This window comes from Cnephaeus nilssonii, assembly GCF_951640355.1.
Source record: "Cnephaeus nilssonii genome assembly, chromosome: 6".
NCBI classification, from domain to species: Eukaryota; Metazoa; Chordata; class Mammalia; order Chiroptera; family Vespertilionidae; genus Cnephaeus; species Cnephaeus nilssonii.
The window spans coordinates 24,775,029-24,793,444 of NC_137077.1; the positions used below are offsets into that span (position 1 = coordinate 24,775,029).

The 18,416-nt window shown below is 42.2% G+C and overlaps 1 protein-coding gene across 1 annotated transcript in view; it reads right to left on the reverse strand.

The window, feature by feature from the left end:
• Positions 1–18,416, reverse strand: part of GRIN2B (glutamate ionotropic receptor NMDA type subunit 2B) — a gene marked incomplete at both ends in the record, with an annotated part of 295,204 nt that overhangs the window by 182,994 nt on the left and 93,794 nt on the right. The gene's annotated exons all lie outside the window — the stretch shown is intronic.

An 18,416-nucleotide genomic window follows, 5' to 3' on the forward strand; every position in this document is an offset into this window, starting at 1 on the left:
GGGGTCAATGGGAGAAAAAAGGGGGGCATATGTAATACTTTCAACAATAAATATATTTTTTAAGTCTATAAATGGCCTCATGCCAGCTCAGGTCAGGTTTATGTTCATGCACACACACTTCCCACTTTTCAAGCCTCTTGTGCTCTCAGTTGTGGATGTGTATCCCTCAGTCAGAGTGAATGATCCAAAAGACCATCTATCTCCACTTAAGCCTACCTATGAAAGTGGGATAGGCACCCTCAGTATGGGTATTAGGGAGAAGCACGTATAGTATAAGGTTTGATCAGTATCTATATATATAAAAGGCTAATATGCAAAGTGTTCCTGCAGGAGTTTGACCGGGAGACCGGGAGTTCTATCGCTTGCTATGATGTGCGCTGACCACCAGGTGGCTGCGCGGAATGAAGGAAGGCCCCAGCCAGCAGCCGGCAGCCAGGGAAGAGAGGCCCCGGCCAGCAGCCAGAAGGCCCCAATTGGCCCTGATTGCCGGCCAGGCCTAGGGACCCTATTTATGCATGAATTTCATGCACCAGGCCTCTAGTAAAAACATCTATACTAATAAAAGCCTAGGTGGCCCTTGCACGCTTGCACAATGGCCTCATGTCATCACAAGATAGCCGCCACAAGATGGCCACCCCTACATCATCACAAGATGGCCACCACAAGATGGCCAGCAGGGGAGGGCAGTTGTGGGCGACTGGGCTGGCAGGGGAGGGCAGTTGGGGGCAACCAGGTCTGCAGGGAAGTTGGGGGGACCAGGCCGGCAGGGCAGGGCAGTTGGGGGTGACCAGGCCTGCAGGGAGGGCAGTTGGGGGCAACCAGGCCTACAGGGCAGGGCAGTTGGGGGTGACCAGGTTAGCAGGGGAGGGCAGTTGGGGGCGACCAGGCTGGCAGGGGAGGGAAGTTGGGGGTGACCAGGCCTGCAGGGGAGGGGAGTTGGGGGCAACCAGGCCTGAAGGGAAAAGCAGTTGGGGGCGACCAGGCTGGCAGGGGAGCAGTTAGGTGTCAATCAGGCTGGCAGGGGAATGGTTAGGGGGTGATCAGGCAGGCAAGCAGGTGAGTAATTAGGAGCCAGGAATCCCAGAGATGGATCCCAGATTGGAGAGGGTGCAGGCTGGGCTGAGGGACACCCCCCTCCATGCATGAGTTTTGTGCACTGGGCCTCTAATATTTTCTATAAAGGTATATCTGCTAAATCAATAGCACAGTTAGTTTTATCTCTATCTTCTACTATGATCATGAGATATGCAAGTTAGAGGAAGCTTCAGACAGTATATCTAAGACACAAGTTAGAATGACTTGTATCCAAGCTCCTATGTGATTAAGCTTTATTTAGAGCAACATACAGAAGATTATTCTTTCTCTTACATATATAACACTGCAGGTCTTGGTCTGACCTATGTGTCACCTCTGTCAATTCTGAGCATCTTCTTTCTTCCCTTTTGAGGAAGGAGCCATTTTAAATGTCTCCCATCTAAAGCTGTATTTCTCTTGTTGTCCTGAGTTGTGAAGCCTTGCATTTTATCTACCATTCAGCTGGAAGAATCTGAACCCACAAAATGAAGACCCCTGTCCTCCTCTGTCAGTCCATTCTCCTCTGACCTCCTCCTGAGTGGTGGCATCCCTTTTCTTGGTCAGTGCCCCTAACATCTCTTCTATCTGATGGTTCCTTTCCATTTTATAACAATCCAGGATAACAAAACAGTCTTTGTCAAAGTGGCAGTGTTTTACCTCCCAGACTAGAGCTTCCAAGTGCAATTACAAGAGACCAGCCTTTTAATATATATATATATATATACAGTTATTTCTTAGTTTGGGAGCATATTGTTGTACAGCTGAGAGATTGCTGAGAATTTTGGCAACACCCACCATTGAAAGAAAAATGCAGGTTGAGAAATATCCACCTGGTGTCCAAAGACCCTGGTTTGGCAATGAAAGCTGCCAGCCCCTCTGCTCTGCCAGCACTATGGATGCTTTGTGTGGCGTGAACTTTTCACATTTCCCACAGGCTATCCAGAATGACACAGTAGATGCTTAGTCATTGGGCGCGATTCTTTCTGCTAAGGGTAAAATGATGCTTATCATGGCTTCCTCCCCTAGCTTAACTGTGTGGTCAAAGAGGAGCCCCATTGGACCCTACAATTCAGAAATGTAGAGAGTGTGGGCACCAAGATTGGGTGGATAGGGGAGTGGGAATAATTTGGAATAAAATAATAATTTCATGTGTGCATATTCCAAACTGTGGCCAGCCCCTGCTCCTATTTTTTTCCTACTGCAATACAAGAATTGGTCTTCTGGTGAAGCTGACATCCTTAGTTATAAGATATATTGGGAATCCAAAACAATAATGCTTAATTATTCCAAGACTTGTCAGGGGGCTTACAGAGATGCACAACAGGACAAGAAGGAGACTAACAGAACAACCCTCCCAGAATGGCTATCACTTTAAATATATAGCCATTTGTTTTCCCTGTTATTTTCCCAGCTCAAGGGAATTTAGGTGATTCTCAAATGAGACATATTATCACTTGAGTTTTCACAAGCCCAGTAGATATAACAAAGTGGCAAAGGCTTCCAAATATACCTTAAAATGTACAGGCTTAGGATGAAAGGGGTCCCAATTGTAAACAAAGTCTATCCATTCCATGATAAATGAACATGTCCCATCACCCACATAGTTCCATCTACAGTGAAACCACTGCTGGTTCAAATACACATGGAAAGTTAGCCTTGACAGTAAACGCCCATAGTAAATGAGCCTATGCTAATGAGATTGAATTGAAAAGAAAACCAATCTGTTATATACCAACCTGGCCCTCTCCTCTCTTAGTCTTCTGTTAAAACTCTCTCACAATTATAAATGAGTTCCTAAAGAAACTGCCAGCTATTATGAGAAGAAAGCCAATGTGCGGGGCAAGTAAGAAAAGAGAAAAAATAATGTGGCTCCATCTCACTCCTACCACATCCTCACCTTACTTCTAATTCTATCATCCTCTACAATCATCCTTTTTCTGAATCTTCTGCTCCCATCAATGTCCAGTTCCACCATTTTATCTTGCCAATCTTCATTAAATAAGAATTCTTAATTATGACAATGTTATCTGTAGCATGAAGAGGAGATGAATGAAGCCAAACAGACATCAAGAGACAGAGTTATAGCTTGGGCAAATGTTTCCTGGTATAATATGTGGTCCCTTGTTATTAACTTAGTTGACACAGCAATCTGGTGTACAATAATCAGGAATGGGTCAGCCCTTTTTAAACAAAGCTTTAGGCTAACTATTAACTTGCCAGCAGTGACAAGCTTTGCAAATTATGGCCACTGGTACAAACCAAAGAGCAATCTTCATGTATGCAGGGAGTGGAAAGGACTGCTGGTCACACACTCATCGTTGCAGACACCCAATATGCATTGTGATCGCCACGGGAAGTGTCATCTTCTGTGATGAATGACAGGGATATAATTCAGTTTTCAGCTCACTATGCTTCCCCACTTACATTTTATTTCCAAAATGGTGTTGTGCATGGGGTCTCGGAGCAGTCTCCTCCTCCCAGAAAAGAGTCCCAGTCACATTTTTTACATGAATGTACTTCTTCAACTTGCCTGGGGAGTATTTTTAAAGCGTTCCTATATAAAGGGCCATCATAACTGAGATGAGCAATTGGCCCAGGAAAGGTTCAATTGCACATTAGACCTCATCATTCTGGAACCATTATCTTGAACCCCCATCACTTTGATGTTCATGGTGTTTGATTTCTAATAAGAAGAAACAAAAATACAGGTACCTTTGCATTGTATTATCTGTCTGAGAAAATAACTGCCAAAAGAATTAGCAGTACATTATATTCTTCTTCTGCATCACCCCTTAAAGACCCACTTCAGAAATAAAGGACTAATGATTCCAGCTGCTAAGAATGTCCTGGCAATAGGTTTCAGCCACCAGCCCACTTTGAGGATTGCATCAGCAGAAAGAACCATCTTGCCCAAAATCATGCCTTCAGGCTGGAGTAAACTGGCCCAATGATTGGTTGTCATGGAATTAAAGACCTGGTCCTTGCTGTAACTCTGGACAGCTCTGAAGGATGAGTCTACCCTCAGAACTCCCAATAGGGTTGGCTTGAGCTCCAATTAAAACTGCACTGCACCTCCACCTTCCCTCTGCCCACTCCTGCCCATTTTCCCTTCCCTTTCATAGCACTGATCTCAAACGCACTCCCTAATGAACCGCCTGTCCACCCACCTTGGTCCCAGAGTCTCCTTCCCAGGGAACCCAACCTCAGACTATTCATTTCCCTTTTTTTCAACATGGAAAGAGATGACTGAAAAGAAAACATAATATCTGTTTTCAAATACAGAAATGACCTACGTGGTAGAAAGATAAGTTTTTGACCATCAGTTCCAGAGGAGGACACTGGGACTAATGAGTAGGAATATTAGAAAGCATTATTTGGCTCAATATAAGAAATGGATTTGCAACTACTATAGCTATTTAAAATGGAATTGGCCTCATAATGTAGTGAGCTCTGTAGCTATAAGCATTCAAACCGAAGCTGGGTTATCATCTGAGAAAGGGATTCTCCCCAGCACTCTGTCTGGAAAATGGCAGGCTCATCTTTAATATCTAGTTTAGATGTCAGCTTTTTATGCATATTGTCTTGCCTAACTTTCCCAAGTCAAGTTCGTTTTCTTTCCCCTGTGCTTTCAAAATATTTTGTATGTGCCTCTATCATATAACATTTATCACACAGGAAGCATATATGCCTGCTTCCTCCCATTAAAAATATATGTTTCTCAGGAGCAGGCATCGTGCTTTATTATCTCTGGGTCCTTAAATAGTATATAAAAAGTGTTGTATTAGGATTATGAGGGAGATTCCTTTATTAGGTGGGAGATTAACTGAAATGACCTTGACAATCTCATCTGGTTCCAAAGTTCTATGCTGATTGTACAAATCTACTTCATAAAAATGCAGTTTGCCTGAATAGTTATATATTAACTGCACTTGTATAAAATGTGAGGGGTCCTCCTTGAAGCCAGCCAGCGAGGCAGAAAATGGTACTGGCCGCTCCTCTACTCTTCTTTGCAGCAAATCCCTTAAAAGCATCATTTGTACTCACTTCCTCTTCTCCCATTCTCTCTTACACTAATTTCAACCACACTTACAACCCCACTACTCCACTAAAACTCCTCTTGTGAAAGGCAAGGTTACCCTGATGCTGCCAGCTCCAGCACCCATCTGCAGTCCTTACCTATAAGCAGCATTTGACATGGCTGAAGGGTCACTCGCACCTAGAGATGCTTTCTTCCCTTGGTTTCCAGGGCTTCCCATTTCTCGACTTTCCTCCTACCTTACTAGCCTTACTAGCCGCTGTCCCTCTGTCTTCTTTGCTGGTTCCTCCTCTTTCTTCTAAGCTTTTGAAGCTAAAGTGCCCAGGGTCAATCCTTGGCCCTCAAATTGTTCCTATCCACATTCACCTCCTCAGATATCTCATCCAGTCTCCTCATTTGAATCCTATTTATATGCCAAACACTTCCATGCTTTCTCCAAAACTTCAGACTTCTATATCAAACTGCCTATTCTGCGTGCCCACTCAGATATCTTTAGAAACATCTCCAGCATTCCCAAAACTGAACTCGGCCTTTCCCATTGCAGTTAAAGGCAATGCTATCCCTCCAGTTCCAACTCCTCTCTTTCTCTGGAACCCTCTATCCAACCTTGACTGCTGACCTTCAGAATGTATCTAGAATACAACCATTTTTTCACAAACTTTGTCTGAGCCACCGTCATCCTTTACCCAACCAGTACAGGAGCCTCCTTACTGTCCTCCCTGCCTCAGCCCCAGCCCCCTAGAGTCTATGTCAACAAAGAAACAGGATGATCCTTTTAAAACTTAAGTCATAAGATGCTATTCTCTGCCTTGATGGCTGCCCACTTCACTAAAAAGAAAAGCCAGGGTCCTTCATTTGGACCCCCATTTCCCCACAGAGCCCACATCCTCCCTCTCTCCCCTGCTCTGCTCCATTGCACTCTCTTGAACTTACTCATACATTCCTGCTCCAAACCTTTATTCTAGCAATTTCCTCCCCTGAAACACTCTTCCTGCAGCTATCCAGGAATCCCCAGGGCTAACACATGCACCTGTTTCAAGTCTTTGCTAAAACCTCACCTTCTCAACAAAGACAAATTCTGACCCTGCAGTGGAATACTAACTCCCTTAGTCTGATCCACTTTTTCTTGTTGCCATAGTAGTTATCACTATCTAACAGACTACACAAGTACTTATTTGATATATTTATTATGAACATACTGCTTCTCCCAACTAGAGCTTAAACACCAAGCGGGCAGGGATCATTATTTGTTTGTACATTATTATATCTCAGCACCTAGAATGAGGCCTGCCTGGCCCATAGTGGGCTCTCAGCAGGTATTTGTTGAATTAAATAATGTGGTAATTGATGTTGAAACTAGATAATCCTCAAATCTGATTTATCTTTGTTGGTTATCCAATTGAGATTATATCTTTCCTGTATCAAATGTTAGTACTTTATAACATCAGAGGGATTATGATCCTGCTAGGACATTGATGTAGATTTAGATTAAATAAATCTGGTTTTCTTTCTAGACTCTTCTCCTGGTACATGAGTAAAGAAAATCTGTGTGTTCTCCTTCTAACTTCAGTTAGAGGAGGATCTGTGTGTCTGATGCAAGGCTAGAACTGCTAGGCTTTTGCTGAAAACTTTCTCCACTACCACCAGATTCAGAAGACAAGTGTGGAAATGATGAGATGAGAGGACAGGGTTACCCTGGCTGCCCTCAGAGAAGTCTGGGTACTTCTTTCGTTCTCTTACACTAAGCTCAGAGTGGAAGCAGAATATGGGAGACAATTTTTTTTCCCTCTCCCCGAATAAGGGAAGGTTTTTCCCTCCCCACTTAATTCCAAGAGACTCCCTTTTTTGTGATTATAAATCCTGACTCCACACTCCCTTTTTTCAGGTGACTGAGGCTGGTGTTAGCTATTTCTGCTGGTTTTGAATCGTGTCTGACTTTTGTAAGCAAAGCTTTGCAAGACAGAGAAAATGCCTGATGTTCTCCAGCCTAGTCATTAATCAGAAATATCATGACTAAAACACTCAATGGAAGCTTACAGGTGGAGAATCATGATCTTTCCTGCCTGTTAAATGCCAGACCCTTAAAAAAAAACACACACCTTTGAATACAAAGGAGAACACACTGGGTTTTCAAAAGCCCATGAGCAGAAATTCAAGCAGATTGGGCTAGTTTAAGAGCCATTCTGAGATGACTAACCAACTCCCAGCAGAAGCCAGCATTCTTTTTCATATTTGTTCTTTCAGAAGATAAATTTGCTTTCTCCTTGAATTTGTCCCATTTTCCTCGCTGACTGAGTCTCCCTTTTGGATGTGCTTCAATCACCAACTTTAAGCCACAGCTGAGGAACAATCTAAAGGTATTCACTTTGAGAATGCCTACCAGGCTCTTCCTATTCTGGGTCTCAGAGACAATTTTACAGCAAGAAGAAAGCTTATAAGCAACCGATAGGGCAATAAGAGGGGAAGAACAAAAAGGCAGATCCCCTCTCACTAGGATACCCAAGTGAATTATAGAATTAAAGTCAGGGAACAAAGGGCCTAGAGAATACCAAGAGAACGTCTGGAATGAGTTTGTGCTCCTCTGTAAGGTATCGGGACTGCCAACACCCTAACAAGGTTATTTCATTTCATCTTAAATTAAATGGCCCGCTCCATTATGCATATCAAAACAACTCTCAGAAGAACTGACTTGTATTTTCATTAAGAGGTTCTTTTCTATAAAACAGCAAGCTGTCAAGTTCAGCAACAATCAAGTCTGTGACTGAATAAATGTATTTTTAAATAAACACAAGGGAAGAAGATAGGGGAATAGATGCAGTTGGAAAAAATGAAATGGATCAAGAAAAATAATGTAAAAATGAAACTAGCAGAATTAATTAGTCAGTAGGATTATCAACATCAGATCAAGTTTATTTAGATACGTTTACAAAGTCGAGTGTCTTCAACACTAATACAGATCTGGGCATTTTCTAGGATAAAAAGAAAGCCATCATAAAACTAAACCATATCATCTAGGGAAAACAAAACATTTATTTTTTGCTGTGTGTGAAATACGAAATCCAAAATTGCTTATGCCATCAAAAATCTTCCCATTTAACTTAGGCTGAGAGGGTAGAGATTACAGAAGAATGGTGATAATTATCAAGGAACAGGGTTAAATACAAGCTCATGATGGGATTTGATGTACTAGCAGCATTTTGCAAAGTAGAGATGTTTATATTTGTCTCCAATAAATTAACCTTCCCATCTTTTCATACATATTTGATCAGAACATCACGTTCATATACCGATGGGAATAGAGAAGTGAGGAGGTACCAGCCGACAGGGTAGAAAATGCACTTTATATTTGATCAACCTATGAGTGCTAGCACCTCGTCTGCTGCTAAAAATAACAAAAGCCCTGTTTCTAGATACTGATTCATACACATGGGTCTCTGGAAAACAAAGATCTCTGTCCTTCTGTCCCTGCTCCACACAGAAAGACGAAGCATCACTGAATTTTTACAATTTGGATCAATCCTGCTTGGAGGGCACAGGTTAACAAGCCATTGTCTTCAATGGCAAAAGGAAGTTTTCTAAGAAGGTTTTTCTCACCAAACATGCAGGGGTCAGTTTTGCTAAGACCCGGGATTGGAAAACTGATCATTACTTCCTCACAGTAAGCAAAGTGTGGCTGTTACAATCAGCGCGACTTTGAATGTATTCACATCTCCCAAACCAATTTTGGTCCTCGGTTAAAAGAGGCAACACATTCTGAAGGGCTTCAGAAATGAAAACAAAATTGCACACAGGCAGATGAAAAACACACATATACACATCTTCAACAGCTTGTTAGCACCTGCCTGTCTTGGCCTCGCACCAATGTAGGACTTAGAACTGGCATGCCCTCCAATCTTTAAACCATGACTGGCAAGGATTCTTCAACATCCAAAGCTGGCTTTCTTTTTATCCTATAAAATGCCCACATCTATATTAGTGTTTATCTAAGCCCAGTATTTGGTATACCTGCTGTGAGCCTGGCTGGTGCAAACATGCCCACCCAGAACCCTTCCTTCCCAACAGCCTCGCCATGTGCCCAATCCAAAGGACTAAGGTTCTTCCTCATGTCCTGTTGCATACCATCTCTGTTGGATGGATGAGGAACCCTACTCAGAACTTGTAACTATTTCACACAGCCTCTGACAAACTGCAGACATCCTTGATGCTGGACCCTGCTCCCTATATCTGCAGGTGCCAGCTGAGATCTGACACTCCTTTCCTGCCCTGAACTATGAGGTGATTAGCATGTTACTAGTGCTAACAGGTTTATGTTGCTTTGTCCACTGGTATATCAAACCCCTGCATGCACCACCAGTCTGAATCATGCCAAGTGGGTCACCTGGTTTAAAATTGGTTTCTCGCAGCTTGCTGGCCCCCGCCCTGTGGCAGGCAGCCTCATGGCAAGGTTACGTCCAGTGTTCCCCAGCCTTCTGACCCTCCCTAGGCTCACTGTTAGATATCAGTATGCCTCTAGTATCTGACTGGTTGCATCCAAGTTTGAGATTTTCTTTGTTCATTTTATACTGAAAATTGATCCCCTTTTCCAGAATTATTAAACTCTTACTTTTGCTATGTTTCATTTATGGTTGTTGGCTATTAGCACTAAAAATGAATCTTCAAGAGTTCAGAGTTCCCATTGCTTACCCTTTGTTTTCTCTCCCTGACGCTCTGGGGTCATGAGTGGGTGAAATCTCATTATTGAGAGTAAAACACAATCTACTAGAACTGCTACCCGGCTCCTAGCCTGACACAGGGAGAACACTAAAACTATTTTTATCATACAGTTTTGACCATATTCCTAGAAAATAGCATATTCATTTCTTTATCCATACAAAGAAGGAATGGTTAGTTTAGAACAGGTGTGAGGAAGCTTTTTTCTGCCAAGGACCATTTGAATATTTATAACATCATTCACAGGCCATACAAAATTATCAACTTAAAAAGTAGCCTGCCATATTTGGTCAAAAATTTGTTTAATTTATCCCTAATGCCTTGGCAAGGCCAGACCAAATGATTTTTCAGGCCATATATGGCCTGCGGGCAGGAAGTTCCCCACCCCTGGTTTAGAAGGTACAGAATACCAGGGACCAAGCTTCTAACACAGTCACACAGTCGAGGCACTCTCTCTGTGGCCCGGCCTGTCCCCTCTGACTTAGCAGTACCAACCCCACCAACATTCCTGGGAAGCGTGTGCTCACTGCTGTCATCAGCCCTGCAGCCCGGGCTCGGGCTTCTTCCTTCTGTTCTCCCCTTTCCCATAGTCCTCATTCCACCGATAAAGACCCCACTGGAATGTCCTCACTGGCCTCTACCCTTAGCCCAACCAGTGTTTCCATTCTCCCCTCTGGGGCTTGGGGAGCTGAAATGCTGTCAATATCTCAGCTTGACTCTGGAAGCGGTCAAGCAGGGATGAGCAACAGCCATCACTCAAGGGAGATATCAAAGTTGGTAAGATCTTTCCTGCAAATAAGAACGTGACAAGTTAAGGGATGGCCCATTTATTCATTCTTATTTTGAAGTTTAAGTATTTGTTTTTAAACCACATTCAGTAGTCTCCAGCATTTCTACAGTTCACAGAATTTCACTTCAATATTTTTCCTCTGATGGAAGCATGCAAGCAGAAAAAAAGAGCTCTTTAAAGGAAAATGCCAATTGGCATTTCAAACACAAAGGTGCTCAGCGCTTATCCTTTCACCCACCTTCAGCAGACTCTCTGGAGGACAGAGCTATGTTACAATCAGATGTAGCATTTATTAATCTCTAATCTGGATCCTTCACAGCAGGGCCTCTGCCTGTAGATGAATCATCCCAGACAAGTATGAGTCTTAGACACAGTCTCATTCTGTTTAGAACTGGTGGTAAAAACGCGGCTGAAGCTATCAGACTCACATTAGCTGGCTGTGAATTCTGATCTCTGCTAACTGAACAAAATGGGGGCATCCTTATGGCTCAGCAATGACATTTTGATGTTAGCTGGTTACTATAGAAAAGTGCCGATTCGTTGATCTTTCATAGGCACAGTTTAAACTGTTAGGTAAAGATAGCTCAAGATCTCAAAGAATAGACAGTAACCAGAGGGTCTGGAGATGATATCGACCCAGTTCATAATAGCACCACAATTAAACTCGTTTGGGAGAACGTGAGGTGGTACTAGATTATTTTCTAAGTCCTCGAGGAAAATTCCACAGCTTTCCTCACATACATAGGCCAATGGGTCCAGCAATCCTGACTTGCAGGAACCCTTCCCTGTGTGTATCTTGATTCCATTATGCTGCAGATTAAACCCTTTGGCCCTTGTGATTTCCTTCGTGAAAGGCACATAATATGCCCTCAAAACTTTTATGGAACTAAACCAAACTGATGGTTTGTCATAATCTTGTGTGAAACAACTCCCCTTTTTCCTCATTCAGTATGATTCATATTACAATATTGAGTTGCTTACAGTATGCTAGGTGCTATAGATGCATTATGTCAATTGATTCTCATATCCCTATGAAGTTAACCCTATTACTTACTCTCTCCATTTCACCAATAGAGAAAGTGAGCTTTAGAGAAGTTAAGCAACTCACACGAGGTCACTGCTGGTTTGAGAATCTAGCTAGATCTGACTTCAGAGTGCACACACTCAGCCACTGTACCACACACCCTCAAGCTTCCTTTGGTCACCGCCACAGCTCCCATCTGAACCATCTACTCCTCCTGTTTTAATTGTGAACCACAGTCATCTAGTAAAAGTCGAACCCCTGCTTAGTACAGAGATCATTTTCATGAGTTCCTTAAGCTTCACTACTTAAGCATCCATCTATTAGCACACTGGTGCAGCTAACTAATAAGGGACTTGGTACATACTGTTGCAATACAGTATTTTTCTATTGGACGTCATACAACCAGTTCTTTATGATCTTATTGATTGCTTATTAATCAATCAAATATTTATTAAATGCCTATCAGGTGCTATAGGAGGTAGAGATGAAGTGTAAGTCATCATCCCCATCCTCAGGGTGAGCTAATTGGAAAATAAGACCAAATTATACAAAATAATTGATGACTTTCCTAAGTTAAATGATAACATGAAGTTTAGAATATGTGTCATAGAAATGATGAGAACGAAGAGCAGTATGGCTGGGCAGCTATATATTTAAAGCTTCTTTCTATTTCTCTCTTTCTTTGCTGGTTCTCTCACAAGCTCTATGCAGTGAGCAAATGAAGCGCTCATGCATTTCAATCCAAGTATCAGGCTGTGGATAGAAATAAAAGTGATACTGGTCTTGAACTCAGTCTTATATCTGTCCTCAGGTGGACAATGAGCCGCTGATGCCCACTATCTCAGGCATTCCACAGTCTAAATGAAATTATATATAAATCTTTCTCCTTGATATACCCAGCCTTTCATTTTCATCTCAAAGGATTAGATTAGTAGGACAGGACTGTCTTTTATGAAGTCAAACTACCCAGTTAAAAAACCTTCTTCTCTTCAAGTGATTGCAAATTGATTTTGTTAAGATTTCTTTTCCGTGTTCCCTCAGAAAAGCTAGGGGAATGACAATTCCTAGTCTTTCCCTTCTCTCAATGTATTTGATTTCTTTACATTGATTGGCCTTTTCCCTTTGGCCCTCCAATGGTTTTCAATAATTGGTCAGGAGATGAATCAATTATTTTAGTGCTCTTATAAAGAGATGACCAGGAAATGCAATGTAAACCCAAGCATCTCACAAAAATAGCCTGATGACAAATTTTATTCAGCTCAATGTATTAGTCCTGGTGCTCCATTTATTTAAAAAAAAAATACATAGCCGAAACCGGTTTGGCTCAGTGGATAGAGCGTCGGCCTGCGGACTCAAGGGTCCCGGGTTCGATTCCGGTCAAGGGCATGTACCTTGGTTGCGGGCACATCCCCAGTAGGGGGTGTGCAAGAGGCAGCTGATCGATGTTTCTCTCTCATCGATGTTTCTAACTCTCTATCCCTCTCTCTTCCTCTCTGTAAAAAATCAATAAAATATATTAAAAAAAAAAACATAGATAACTACCTAAATACTATTAGTTCTCAAAACTGCAGCCATGTATATTGAAGAAACATAATGTTCTTTCTTTCTTATTTTCTTACTGAAAAATCAAGGGTAGAGTTTAAAATCTGTTTATATTTTTGGCCCCATGAAATTAAATTACCATATAGTAGCAATGGACTCCCTGAGTATTAACACAGTAACACAGTTTCTCACATTTTGCCAAAGAAAAGTAGACACAGTCTGAACTATAGGTGCTTCCAGGTGTAAATGGTGTGAAACACACTATCTGTGTCTGTATGTTGATGCCTATGTTGGTTACATATATAACAACTTACTAACAAAGTTACTAGAAATCAGCAATTTAGTTTGCAGGTTATGCTTCACACACACAAAAAAAGGAATAATGTCCTGGCTTATAAGGAAATATCTTCTTGTATTCATAATTATGAGTTCCACAATGGTGCAAACATTATCCAAATTATGTAGATAGAGCCCATAAAAGACCTCCTACCAAGGAACCCCATCAAATCTGTCACCTTTTTACAGGAAATTTTTAATATTCAGATTTTCACTTAGCATAATGCTCTCCAGTTCCATCCATGCTGTTGCAAATGGTAAGAATTCCTTCTTTTTACCGCAGTGTAATACTCCATTGTGTAGATGTAGAGCATTATGCTAAGTGAAATAAGCCAGTCAGAGAAAGATAAATATCACATGACTAACTCATTTATGGAATATAATGAACATAAAGTGATGAACAAAAACAGATCCAGATCAGACCGTCAAAACTCAGAGGGAAGGTAGGGGAGGGTGGGGGTAAGTGGGAGAGATCAACCAAATGACTTGTATGCATGCATGTAAGCCTAACTAATGGACACAGACAACAGGGGGGTGAGGGCATGAGTGGGGGTGTTGGAGGGTTAATGGAAGAATAAGGACACATATGTAATACCTTAATCAGTAAAGAAATTATAGTGTGAAAAAAAATTCAGATTTTCGGTGACAAAAAGTTCACCTCCTCAATTCTCTCAACTTCTTAATTATTTTCTACTGTAAGGTAGAATAACTCCCAGATGTGTCCCTCATTTCCCTCATGAATACATGTCAAGATTCTCCTGCTTTGGCCACAGTAAAAATCTCCAGATACCAAATTGGCTGTATTTATTAAATATGTTCTGGAAGAGCGTTTCCATCTTGCTCAGTGAATGATTTCTAAAGGCAGAATTAGTTAAGCTTCCTTCTTTGATATGTCGAATAATCACATCCATCATGCCCAATTTTTCTCTTAGATTAACCTCCCCTGCCACAGGCTCAGCCCCTTTTTGCACAGCACAGGTACTGTTAGCCACAAGTAGGTACCTGAACAAAGCAGCCGTCCTTAAACTGGCTAGTGCCTGAACTCTGGGCCAACAAGAGAACATAGCCCAGCTCATCAAACCTCTCTCAGGAATCTGAACCAAACACAATGAAAGGATGGGCAGGTCTTTCTTCTAGAATGTGAAACTGACTGGAGGCCATGGCAAACCAATGTCATGACCACTGTGAAACAATGATAAAGCAGAAGCTACAGGATGGCAGACAAAGCCTAATGTAGAATTCTTCAGATGTACAACATGGAAGGGCTTTAAAATACAGACCAAGATATCCTTGAGAGAGACCAACAGGTAGCCAGCCATGGGAACCGCGGAAGGGTTTTAGTTCCTCCTCACAGCGTCCCAGCTCTCTCCAGACACATCTCATAATAAATTGCCTGGTATTTTGTTTTTGTTTTGTGGTTTGTTTGTTTGTTTGTTTGTTTGTTTGAAACAACTTAGTTGGTGTTTGCTCCTACCAATTAAAAGAGCCTAATAAAGCCCAGCTGGCGTGGCTCAGTGGCTGAGTATCAACCTATGAACCAGGAGGAAACGGTTCGATTCCTGATTGTGGGCTCAATCCCCAGTGTGGGGCATGCAGGAGACAGTCGAGCAATGATTCCCTCTCATCATTGATGTTTCTATCTCTCTCTCCCTCTTCCCTTCTTCTCTAAAATCAATATATATACTAGAGGCCCAGTTCACGGGTTCATGCACTGGTGGGGGGCGTGGCCTGAGTGGATTGGCCCGTTATGGGAGCGCTGCTCAACCGGTCAGTGGAGCAGCTGTGGACCTGCCCTCTAAGCAGCCACTCCCTGGTCCGGCATCTTCCATGGAGCCAGAGCACTCGCCTCTCCAGGGGACCCGATTGGGGCCAGGCCCAGGGACAATAGCACTGAGAGGCGGCAGAGTAGGCCTCAGTCCTGCAGTGGCCACGAACCCATCTCCCAGCTTCTGGGGTCAACTCTGCAAGCCCGGCAGCAGCGGCAGTGCTGTGCGGCCTGTAGGCGTCCAGAGGAGGTGGCACGGAGTGAGGAGGACGAGCCTGGGGTGAGGAGGCGACAATCACAGCCTGGGTTCCTGCCTGTTGGCCCAGGGTTCACAGCAGGAGCAGCCACTCATCCTGGTCAGTCAATCGGCGCTCCCACTGTGGTAGTATACTGAACACCAGGGGGCAGCTCCTGTGCTGAGCGTCTGCCCCCTGGTGGTCAGTGTGCGTCACAGCAACTGTTCGACTGGTTGTTCTGGTCATTCCACCGTTTGGTCGCTGGGCTTTTATTATATAGAATTTTTAAAAGAGCCTAATAAAAATAAAAAGGCTACCATGAGTTGCATGTACTATTTTCTTGATTTATAGCATCATCATTGGAAATTACTCTACAGCTCCCAGTTTTCATGAGGAAAATGTCCTCTTAGATTGATTTCACCTTGGAAAGAATCAGGCTTCATCCCTGGCCGGAGACTGCTGGAGCAAAAGGGTGGCTGGACCGATCATTTCAAGTAACACAAAGCCATTCACACAAGACCCTCTCTGCCAAGGCCCTTCTCTTATTTCCCATTCAGTTCTCATCCACTAGCTGATTGTGATATTCATTCAAGTGTGGCTTTTTGTCAAGCAGTCCTAAAGATGGATGGCAAGCTGGCTGCACTGATACCCCAGAACTCAGTACACACCGTCCCATGTTCTCAGGCACATCCCTGAAAGGGCAAGATTACACACTGACAGCAGCCCTCTATCTGTCCTTCCATCTATCCAGCCATTGCTATTTATTCAATACACAACACCTGGTTAACGCAGATCTGGGCACGGCAAGTAGGTACAATTTACTTGGAGAAAACATCAAATAATTTACTTGATGATTTACAGTTTACCTGGAGAAAAGCTTGTTTGCTTTAGCAAGCTATGTCATAGATGCTAACAAAACCACGCCCCTTTCACAGGCATTAATCTGAAGATGCTGGCAATTGTGTGTCAAAGTAAAATAAATAAATAAGGCTGGTCAATGATGTCAGGTACCTCAGATTGTACAGGAAATAATGAGGAGCAGAGCCACGTAACACACAGTAATGAGACAGCTGCGTCCATGTGCTCTGAGGCCCCCAGAACCCACACCAACCTCTATTCAGCCCTGAGGAAGGCTGTTCCTGTAGCATAAGGCCAACATCAAACAGTTCAGAAAGTGAGCTATTTATTTTATCTGAACGCCTATTTTATTTGAATTTCTGCTATCATAAATGTATCTCCTGGTTTCTAAAACTTTAACTATTATTCGTTGTCCACAATGAAAGAATGAATGGGCAGGTATTTAATCTACAATGTGAAACTGACTGGCAGCCATGGCAAACCAATGTCATGAGCACTGTGAAGCAATGATAAGACAGAAGCTACGGGATGGCAGAGGAAGCCAAAAGTAGAAGTCTTCAGATGCACAGGAAACATGGAAGGGCTTTAAAATACAGACCAAGATATCCTTGAGAGAGACCCAGTTGCAAGAAATAAAATTTCTCCCATCTTATTCTGCTATTTCAAGTACTTTATCAATATGCCCTGAACGAAGCCAAATTCATCCCAGTCTTCAACTTTTTCAAGTTGCACATAATGCTGATCTGCATCTGTTCAAATCATTTCCCATATTCTTCAGAATTAGGATAGGAAAACTGGCTCTACCCGTCAAAGTGAGAGTTCTGTTTCTTCTGAATTGCCAGGCGTTTCACACTGACCTGTTTGTCCTCCAAAAGAACTTAATGTATCTGCATAGAAAAAGGTAAAATATTAAGTGTACTCTCTGTAAAATAGTGGCCGAGTGGTTGTCAAAAGGTTAGTTTTAGAGTATTTAATACAGTGGTTCTCAACCTTTTTAATGCCACGACCCTTTAATACAGTTTCTCATGTTGTAGTGACCCCCAACCATAAAATTATTTTCGTTGCTACTTCATAACTGTAATTTTGCTACTGTTATGAATCATAATGTAAATATCTGTGTTTTCCGATGGTCTTAGGTGACCCTGCTAGCGGTTCTCAACCTGTGGGTCGCGACCCACAGGTTGAGAACCGCTGCTGTAGAGCCTAAGACCATAGGAAAACACAGGCAAGTTATTTAATTTACTTAACCCTTATTTTTCTTTAGAAGCAAAAGTGCTAATTCTTAATATCTATAGTTGTAAAGAGGATCAGATGAGAAAATAACATGAGAGTGCCCAATACAGTACCTGACACACAGTAAATTCTGAGATTCATTAAGTGTGAATCTACTTACTACATATTATGACCAAATATATAAGCAAGGAAAAGTTTTACTTCATACATATTTATAAACTGGTTAAGTTGACAAATTCATCATCAGTTTTATGGTCCTCACTGTTGAAACATCTGTTGTATTTGATCAAACATAGCTTTCAAGTTGGGCTCCCAAGATGTCGCTTTCTGAATATGTAAAAACACTCTATCTTCTCAGGTCTTGACATGGCTCCCACTGATTTTTCCCATGACAAAATGTCATTCACTTAACTGAATAGTTGTTACAATTTCAGGCCTAAGAGACCTATTCTTGCCTCCTTCTTCTTTCCTACTGTCCAATCATATGTCTGAAGAACATTCACCAACTCAGCATTATATTATACCTCACTATTGATGATACTGGTTCTATTGTCTCATAAATGTCATCTTCTTCAGCTATTGTTTCCAGCCACCATCAGGTCTCAGATGCAAGAGCTTCCATTGAGTCTGTTTGGCAGGTGCCATTTTGATGGCTTTTTACCATCAAGCTATCTTACTTTACCAGACACAATTCCTCTTCATTATGTTAGAGAAAACTAATCCTTTCTTCCCATGTAATCATCATGAATATTTTATCTAGCCCCAATCTGAGTTCTTCTCCCAAACTTAGGAATACTATTAGCTTTTGGCTT